This window comes from Lepidochelys kempii, chromosome 8 (genome assembly GCF_965140285.1).
Source record: "Lepidochelys kempii isolate rLepKem1 chromosome 8, rLepKem1.hap1, whole genome shotgun sequence".
Lineage (NCBI taxonomy): Eukaryota > Metazoa > Chordata > Testudines > Cheloniidae > Lepidochelys > Lepidochelys kempii.
The window spans coordinates 97,874,478-97,883,672 of record NC_136387.1 but is presented as its reverse complement, the minus strand read 5'-3'; positions in this window follow the sequence as shown (position 1 = coordinate 97,883,672).

Genomic DNA, 9,195 nt, shown 5'->3' with positions numbered 1-9,195 from the left:
AAAACTGAAGACATACATGCAAATGATTATGGATGGGTCATACAGCAGATGTGGCTGACTTCAGTTTATTGATATATTAAAAAAGAATGAAGTGTTTGTACCAATCTTTTGAAGTAAATTCTACGTGGCACCTATAATCTTTGTCAGTGGGATCCAGCTGAATAAATTCAATTACCGTGGCAATATACTTACCAAAGACGCTCAGCTAAATAATGAAATGATCACACACACACGAAAAAGGACAACTCATCCTATGGCATATTAAGAAAGAGGGTAGGGAATGAACATGGGACCAATTTGATGACAAAGATCAAACTGAAAAATGATGTAAGGTGCTGAGACTTGAATGTTACTTATAGTGCATTAACATTTGATATTTATTTATTTAGATTTTTATGGTTTCCTTTTAGTTTTTAAAAATGCACAAAACAACAATGACTCTCTAAATCCTACCATATTGGCCACCGATTCTCAGGACATGCCTAAATTAGGATACAAAGTTTGTTTTAAAAATAGGGTGAGTCTAGGGTTCTTCTCTACAACCTAATATGTTAATTTGCCTATCTACCCTACGGTTTTAAAAAATGTTAGTTAAAATGGGTTAGCTAACATGTTTTAAAAATACACTTTTTATCCATGTCTAGATGAGCCCTCAGCCCACTTCTCCTTAGGAAAAGCCCGTGACAAAAAGTGGGCTTTGCAGTGTGAGCTGAAGATCAACAAATTAATGCCAACCAATGCAGCAAAATAGATTCTGTCACACTAACTTGGTATCTTTTTTTTGATGAGATTGAAAGTTTGGTTGTTAAAGGTAATAGTATTGATGTAATATACTTAGGCTTCTGTAATGCATTTGACTTGATACCACATGATATTTTGATTAGAAAAACTAGAATGATATAAAATTAACAGAAAGAACAAGGAGTACTTGTGGCACCTTAGAGACTAACATCTTTATTTTGGTATAAGTTTTTGTGGGCTAAAACCCACTTCATCAGATGCATGGAGTGGAAAATACAGTAGGAAGATATATATATACAGAGAACATGAAAAGATGCACCTTTGCATTTTCTCTGTGTGTATATATATATATATATATCTTCCTACTTTATTTTCCACTCCATGCATCTGATGAAGTGGGTTTTAGCCCACGAAAGCTTATGCCAAAATAAATTTGTTAGTCTCTAAGGTGCCACAAGTACTCTTTGTTCTTTTTGCTGATACAAACTAACATGGCTACCACTCTGAAACCTATAAAATTAACATGCACTGTCATGGAGCATCTGGCCCTTTGAAGCAAGCTGGGTTCAGCCTTTATCCCTCAGCCTCACTGATGAGCTGACAACATAATGGCTAATAATGACCCCCAGCTGGATGTAATGGGGCTTAATTAGAGAGACTGACCCCAGCTGTGTTGGTGAAGCAGGGAGAGCACGACTTAGGCCAGGGGTGGTGAACTATGGCCCGGGGCCACATCCGGGCCTCCAGACGTTTTAATCTGACCCTCGAGCTCTAGCTGGGGAGCAGGGGCGGGGCTTGTCTTGCTCCAAGCTGCTCCCGGAAGCAGTGGCATGTCCCCGCTCTGTTTCTTATGCGTAGAGGCAGCCAAGGGGCTCCACATGCTGCCCCCGCCCCAAGTGCCGCCCCTGCAACTCCCACTGGCCAGGAACCGCAGCCAATGGGAGCTGTAGGGGTGGTGCCTGTGGACAGAGCAGTGTGCAGAGCTGCCTGGCCGCACCACCATGTTGGAGCCGGAGGAGGAACATGATGCTGCTTCTGGGAGTTGCTTGAGGAAAGTGCTGCCCGGAGCCTGCACCCCTGACCCCCTCCCATGCCCCAACCCCTGCCCCAGCCCTGATCCCCCTCCCGCCCTCCAAACCCCTCGGTCCCAGCCCAAAGCACCCTCCTGCACCCCCAACTCCTCATCCCCAGCCCCACCCCAGAGCCCACATCCCCAGCCGGAGTGCTCACCCACTCCCACACCCCAACCCCCAATGTCATGAGCATTCATGGCCTGCCAAACACTTTCCATACCCAGATGTGGCCCTCTGGCCAAAAAGTTTGCCCACCCCTGACTTAGGCCTTGTCTACACTGGCAAGGTTCTGCGCAGTAAAGCGGCTTTCTGTGCTGTGACTCCCGAGGTGTACACACACTGCCAAGCCACTTAGTGCGCAGAAACTGTGCAGTTGCAGCACTGTAAAAAAATCACCCTGACAAGCGGCGTAGAGCTTTCTGCGCCGGGGCTACAGTGCCATGGTGCCAGTTTAGACACCCTGGTTGATTACAGCGCTGCAATTCGCCTCCGGGAGGTGTCCCACAGAGCCTGTTCTCGCCTTTCTGGTCATCGGTTTGACCTCTACAGCCCTGTCCTCAGGTGACCAACCGTGAGCCCCAACCCTTAAATTCCTGGGAATTTTGAAAGTCGCCTTCCTGTTTGCTCGGTGATGCATGCAGTGGTCTCAGCGCATCTTTCCAGGTGGCCATGCCTGCTTCATGCACCAGGCGATCCCCCGCTTGGACCAATGATGAGCTACTGGACCTCATCCACATCTGGGGAGAAGAGGCTGTCCAGTCCCAGCTGCGCTCCAGCCGTAGGAATTATGATACCTACAGACAGATTTCACAATGCACGTCAGAAAGGGGCCATGACCAGGACACACTGCCGTGCAGGGTCAAAGTGAGGGAGCTGTGGAACACCTACCACAAGGCGTGGCAGGCAAACCGCCGCTCCGGTGCTGCACCCACGAGCTGCTGGTTCTACAAAGAGCTGGACACAGTACTTGGTGGTGACCCCACCTCCGCTGCGAAGGCCACTGTGGATACTTTGGTGGTCAGTCGAGAGTGGACCGAGCCAGGAGGAAGAAATCTTGGTTGACGATGTGGAGGGGGAGCAGGATCCAGAGGTAGAGGATGACTCAGAGGTCAGAGATGCATGCAGCCAGGAGCTTTTCTCTACCCCAGAGGAGGCTAGCCGGTCACAGCTGTCAGAGATTGGCGAAGCGCAAACAGGAGAGGAGGTCCTGGCAAGTGGCTTGGCTTTTGGGAATCGCTGAAGCAAGTTGTTGAGGGCAGGAGGGTTGCAGAAAGCATGCTTGTGTCTGTATGATGCACGTACCACCACATGCCTAGTCTGAGCGGTGAAACAGAGTGTTGATTGACTCCCTCACTTCATGGGAATCTGCCTCAGAGATCTCCATGAAACTCTCATGGAGATACTGGGCGATCTGCTGTCACATGTTCTTTGGCAGAGCTGCTTTGTTTCTTGCCCTATTAAGAGTAACTTTCCTGCACCACTCTGCCGTCACTGGGGGTGGGGACCATTGCTGCACACAGGCAAGCTGCATACAGGCCAGGATGGAAGCTGCAGTCTTGGAGAAGATCCTCCCTTGATTCCCTGCTCACCCTCAGCAGCGAGATATCTTCCATAATGAACACAGCCAGTGGAAAATGTGGGGACAGGAATGATTACAAGGCCTCCTCTTCAGTGCTGAGTCTCCCCAAGAGCCATCTGCCCAGTGTGCAGTATGGTCCTAGAACACTGATTTCCCCTACCCCTGCAGTTACTCACCATTTTGGGGGTCTTGTGGCTCAGGTGTGCTTGCCTGGGGTCAGCCAGTTAGCCGCTATTCACATACCTGTCACTGTGTTTTAAATCACTGAATCAGTGGTCTCTGTGTTGAAAACAATACTTCTTCTGTAAACTGTTGCATTTTGGCTTCACAGGTATGACCTTGGGATCCCAGCCTCCCTCTTTGTTATCGCAGGCTGAACAGCTGCGCAGAATTAGAAAGTGGCCAAGAAAAACTAAAGAGGACTTTCTTTGTGATGTCATGATGCACTCCGCCGCCAAAAAACAAGAATTGAAGGAGTGGCAGGACAGTCAGAAGAGGGACCGAAAGGAGAATGTGGCATGCCAGAACCAAGCCACAGAGCGGCTCTTAAACATTACGGACCGCCAAGTGGACACGCTCCAGGCGCTATTAGCACTGCAAACCGAGCAGCTCCGCGCCCACCCTCCCCTGCAGCTGCTGTCACAAAACTCTATCCCATGTGCCCCCCAGACATCGCCAGAACACTCTTATTAACTTCCTGGCTCCAGTCTGTACCCGCTGCATTGCACTCCTGCCCTGTCACAGTCCAGCCCTGTGGACTCCCACTGCTCATTGGACTCAACACCCATCCCTCTGCAGTTTAGCCCTGCTGAAGTACAGTACCCACTGCAGCGTACTCCAAAGGAGAAGGTTGCATATGATACCTGGACATACACAAATCTTTAACAGTACCGGGACTCCACATCTTCCAGGGACCCTCCCTTCCCCCATTCCCCACAGTGCTGATGTGTTTTTTTTGTTTGTCTCTCTCCTCCGGTTGTTGTTTTTAATAAAAGAATTGTTTTGGTTTGAAAGCAATCTTTATTAAAAGCAATTGAATTGAAAAGCAATTGAAACTAATTGAAAGCAAACAGAGCCCTTCAAAGCAACAGGCAGTTTTCTTAAACCTTCACAGTGCATCGTTTGCACCAATCACAATCACCTACTAGTATTACAAGCACTGCACTACCAAGCATAGCAAGAAATATTCGTGGCTTTCAGCTTCAAATTGCTGCCTCAAGGCATCCCTGATCCTTATGGCCCCATGCTGCACCCCTCTAATAGCCCTGGTCTCTGGCTGTTCAAATTCAGCCTCCAGGCACTGAGCCTCAGTGGTCCAGCCCTGAGTGAAACTTTCACCCTTCCCTTCACAAATATTATGGAGCATACAGCATGCGGCTATAAGCATAGGAATACTGTCATTGGCCAGGTCCAGCCTCCCATATAGGCAGTGCCAGCGGGCTTTTAAACAGCCAAAAGCACACTCAACAGGCATTCTGCACTTGCCCAGCCTGTTGTTGAACTGCTCCTTGCTGCTGTCAAGGTTCCCCATGTATGGCTTCATAAGCCACAGCATTAAGGGGTAGGCACGGTCTCCCAGGATCACAATGGGCATTTTGACGGTGATCTTCTGGTCCATGAAGAAAGTCCCTGCTTGCAGCTTCCTGAACAGGGCAGTGTTCCGAAAGACGCATACGTCATGCACCCTTCTAGACCACCTGTGTTAATGTCCATGAAATGCGCACGCTGATCCACAAGTGCCTGGAGAACCATAGAGAAATACTCCTTCTGATTAATGTACTCAATGGCTAGGTGGTCTCGTGCTAGAATTGGAATACGTGTGCCATCTATCGCCCCTCCACAGTTAGGGAAGCCCATTTGTGCAAAGCCATCCACAACGTCTAGCACATTGCCCAGAGTCACAGTCTTTCGGAGCAGGATATGATTAATGGCCCTGCACGCTTCTGTCAACACAAGTCCAACGGTCGATAAGGGGCAGAGGGTCCCAGGGGGTAGTCAGGAGACAGGGAGCAGGGGGCGGTTTGGTTGGATGGGTGGGGGGCCACCAGGGGACAGGGAACATGGAGGTTGGATAGGGGGTGGGGTCCCGGGGGGGGCAGTTAGGGGTGGGGGGTCCCGGGAGGGGGCGGTCAGGGGACAAGGAGCAGTGGGGGTTGGATGGGTCAGGAGTTCTGAGGGGGGCAGTCAGGGGGCGGGAAGTGGGAGGGGGTGGATGGGGGCAGAGCTCAGGCTGTTTGGAGAAGCACAGCCTTCCCTACTTGGCCCTCCATACAATTTTGGAACCTGGATGTGGCTCTCAGGCCAAAAAGTTTGCCCACCCCTGTGACAGTGTGAACGCACAACAGCGGTTTCCCTTCAGCGCTCTCTGAGCAACGCTGTAACTGCGGGTGCTATAATGCTGCCAGTGTAGACATACTTTGGATAAGCTATTACCAGCAGGAGACTGAGTTTGTGTGTGTGTGTTTTGGGGGGGGGGGGGGCGTTGAGAAAACCTGGATTTATGCTGGAAATGGCCCACCTTGATTTTCATACACATTGTAAGGAGAGTGGTCACTTTGGATAAGCTATTACCAGCCTAAATTAATAGTATCCAATTTGCAAATGAATTCCAATTCAGCAGTTTCTCGCTGGAGTCTGGATTTGAAGTTTTTTTGTTTTAAGATAGCGACCTTCATGTCTGTGATTGCGTGACCAGAGAGATTGAAGTGATCTCCGACTGGTTTATGAATGTTATAATTCTTGACATCTGCAAGAATTATAACATTCATAAACCAGTCGGAGATCACTTCAATCTCTCTGGTCACGCAATCACAGACATGAAGGTCGCTATCTTAAAACAAAAAAACTTCAAATCCAGACTCCAGCGAGAAACTGCTGAATTGGAATTCATTTGCAAATTGGATACTATTAATTTAGGCTTAAATAGAGACTGGGAGTGGCTAAGTCATTATGCAAGGTAGCCTGTTTCCTCTTGTTTTTTCCTACCCCCCCCCAGATGTTCTGGTTTAACTTGGATTTAAACTTGAAGAGTGGTCAGTTTGGATGAGCTATTACCAGCAGGAGAGTGAGTTTGTGTGTGTATGGGGGTGGGGGGGATGTGAGAAAACCTGGATTTGTGCAGGAAATAGCCCAACTTGATTGTCATGCACATTGTGTAAAGAGTTGTCACTTTGGATGGGTTATCACCAGCAGGAGAGTGAATTTGTGTGGGGGGGTGGAGGGTGAGAAAACCTGGATTTGTGCTGGAAATGGCCCACCTGATGATCACTTTAGATAAGCTATTACCAGCAGGACAGTGGGGTGGGAGGAGGTATTGTTTCATATTCTCTGTGTATATATAAAGCCTGCTGCAGTTTCCACGATATGCATCTGAGGAAGTGAGCTGTAGCTCACGAAAGCTTATGCTCTAATAAATTGGTTAGTCTCTAAGGTGCCACAAGTACTCCTTTTCTTATTGTAAGGAGAGTGATCACTTTAGATAAGCTATTACCAGCAGGAGAGTGGGGTGGGAGGAGGTATTGTTTCATGGTCTCTGTGTATATAATGTCTTCTGCAGTTTCCACAGTATGCATCCGATGAAGCGAGCTGTAGCTCACAAAAGCTTATGCTCAAATAAATTGGTTAGTCTCTAAGGTGCCACAAGTACTCCTTTTCTTTTTGCGAATACAGACTAACACGGCTGTTACTCTGAAACCTTAAATAGAGCTAAGCACTCAGTAGAGAGAGGAGGATTCTGTAGGGAGGAACAAGGGGAGTCATGCTTTGGGAAGAGGCTGAGCAACCCACAAGTAGCACAGTGGCTTCTATGTGGGAACCCTGGGCTGGGGCCTACAAGGGCAAAACAAATTGATGTCGGATCCAGAAGGGGTAAAGAACTCTTTGTTTGTGAAGTCAAGCCTAGGAGTGGTAAAGAATCTCTTATTCCGAGCTGAACCCTACAAGGGGACTGAATGAGTGTTTGACCTGGCCAGAGGGTTGAGCCACAGAAGACCCACTGAGGGAGTCTGGGGAAGAGACCAGCTGAGTGGTCACTATGACTGAGAAAGTGGTTACCAGAGGAGATGCATGAGGCAAAATCACTTGGAATGCCATGTCCAGGCACGAGGGGGTAACCTAAAAGTGAGAACATCAATTTATAGGTACACATTAAATTGGCTTCAATTGCTGTAAATTGGGGTGTGTTTCCAGGGGGATCCTACAGGGATTGGTCCTTGGTCCTATGCTATTTAACACTTTCATCAATGACCTGGAAGAAAACGAGAAATCATTGTGGATAAAGTTCGCAGATGACAAAAATTGGGATAGTGGTAAATAATGAAGGGGACAGATTGCTAATATGGAGAGATCTGGATTGCTTGGTGAACTGAGCAAAAGCAAACATTATACATGTTAATAGGGTTAAATGTATACAGTTAGGAACGAAGAACATAGGCCATACTTACAGGACAGGAGACTCTAATTTGGGAAGCAGTGACTGAAAAAGATGTGGGGGTCATGGTAGATAATCAGCTCAACAGAAGCTCCAAGTGCAAATCTGCAGCTAAAAGGGCTAATGGAATCCTTAGATGCATAAACAGGGGAATCTTGAGTAGAAGTAGACTGGTTATTTTACCTCTGTATTCAGTACTGGTGTGACTGCTACAGGAATACTGTGTCCAGTTCTGGTGTCCACAACTCAAGAATGATGGTGATAAATTGCAGAGGGTTCAGAGAAGAGCCACGAGAATGATTAAAGGGTTGAAAGCATGCCTTTTTGTGATAGACTCAAGGAGCTCAATCTATTGATTTTATCAAAGAGGAAGAGAAGGGGTGACTTGATCACAGTCTATGTGGCTCTAGTGGAGAAAGCTAGAAGCTGAAGCTAGATAAATTTAGATTTGATATCAATGATGGAAAGTCCACCACAACCCTCGGTAAATTGTTCCAATGGTTAATTACTCTCACTGTTAAAAATTTATACCTTATTTCCAATCTTGATTTCAAAGTTATGTTTCTAAAAGCTATGGTCTAGGAATTATTTTGGGGACATTCTATTACCTGTATTACAGAGGAGGTCAGACTAAATGATTACAGTGGTCCATTCTGGCCTTGGAACCTGAATTTCAGGCTCCACCAAACCAAGAGGAAGTGCAAATCAGGGCTTTGGAGCTGTGCTCCGGCTCCGCTCCAGCTCCAGGGAAAAAAACCTGCAGCTCCACTGCTCCGGAGCTGCTCCGGGCTCCAGCTCTAGGCTCCGCTCCAAAGCCCTGGTGCAAATTCCACAGTGGAGGATACCTCTCTGAGAATGTGTTGCCTCCAGCCCTCTCACAATGAAACAAGACAGATGTTCACTTGAGCTCTTTGGAGGGTCTCAATTGCTGTCATATGACACAGTGAAACAAATGATCTGAGACAACCAGGATCCAAACTAATGAAAGGTTTACATGATAAAACTAGAGTTTTGACATTGTGTAATGTTTTATTTTGCTTATGTTGGTATAATCTATATGCAACAATTCTGCATTTAGAGATACTAAAGCAGTAAACAGACTTTAGTGGAGACATGTACAGCTAAAAAAAAATTGTTACAACTGACAAAAAATTCTGCAAGATTGAACGACCTGTACATCATCACAACAGTACTTGTAAGACTGTGTGTAAGGGCACCATCTGGTGCCTACCAGAAATATTACAGCAAACTCCTTAAATTGCAGTTGGAAAAAAAGTAGCAACTACTGGGAGATTTTAGAGCAGTCAGATGTGAAATGGCAGGATAAGTTACAAATAGGAAAGTAATTGTTCTCTGCTAAGGTCAAAGATGAA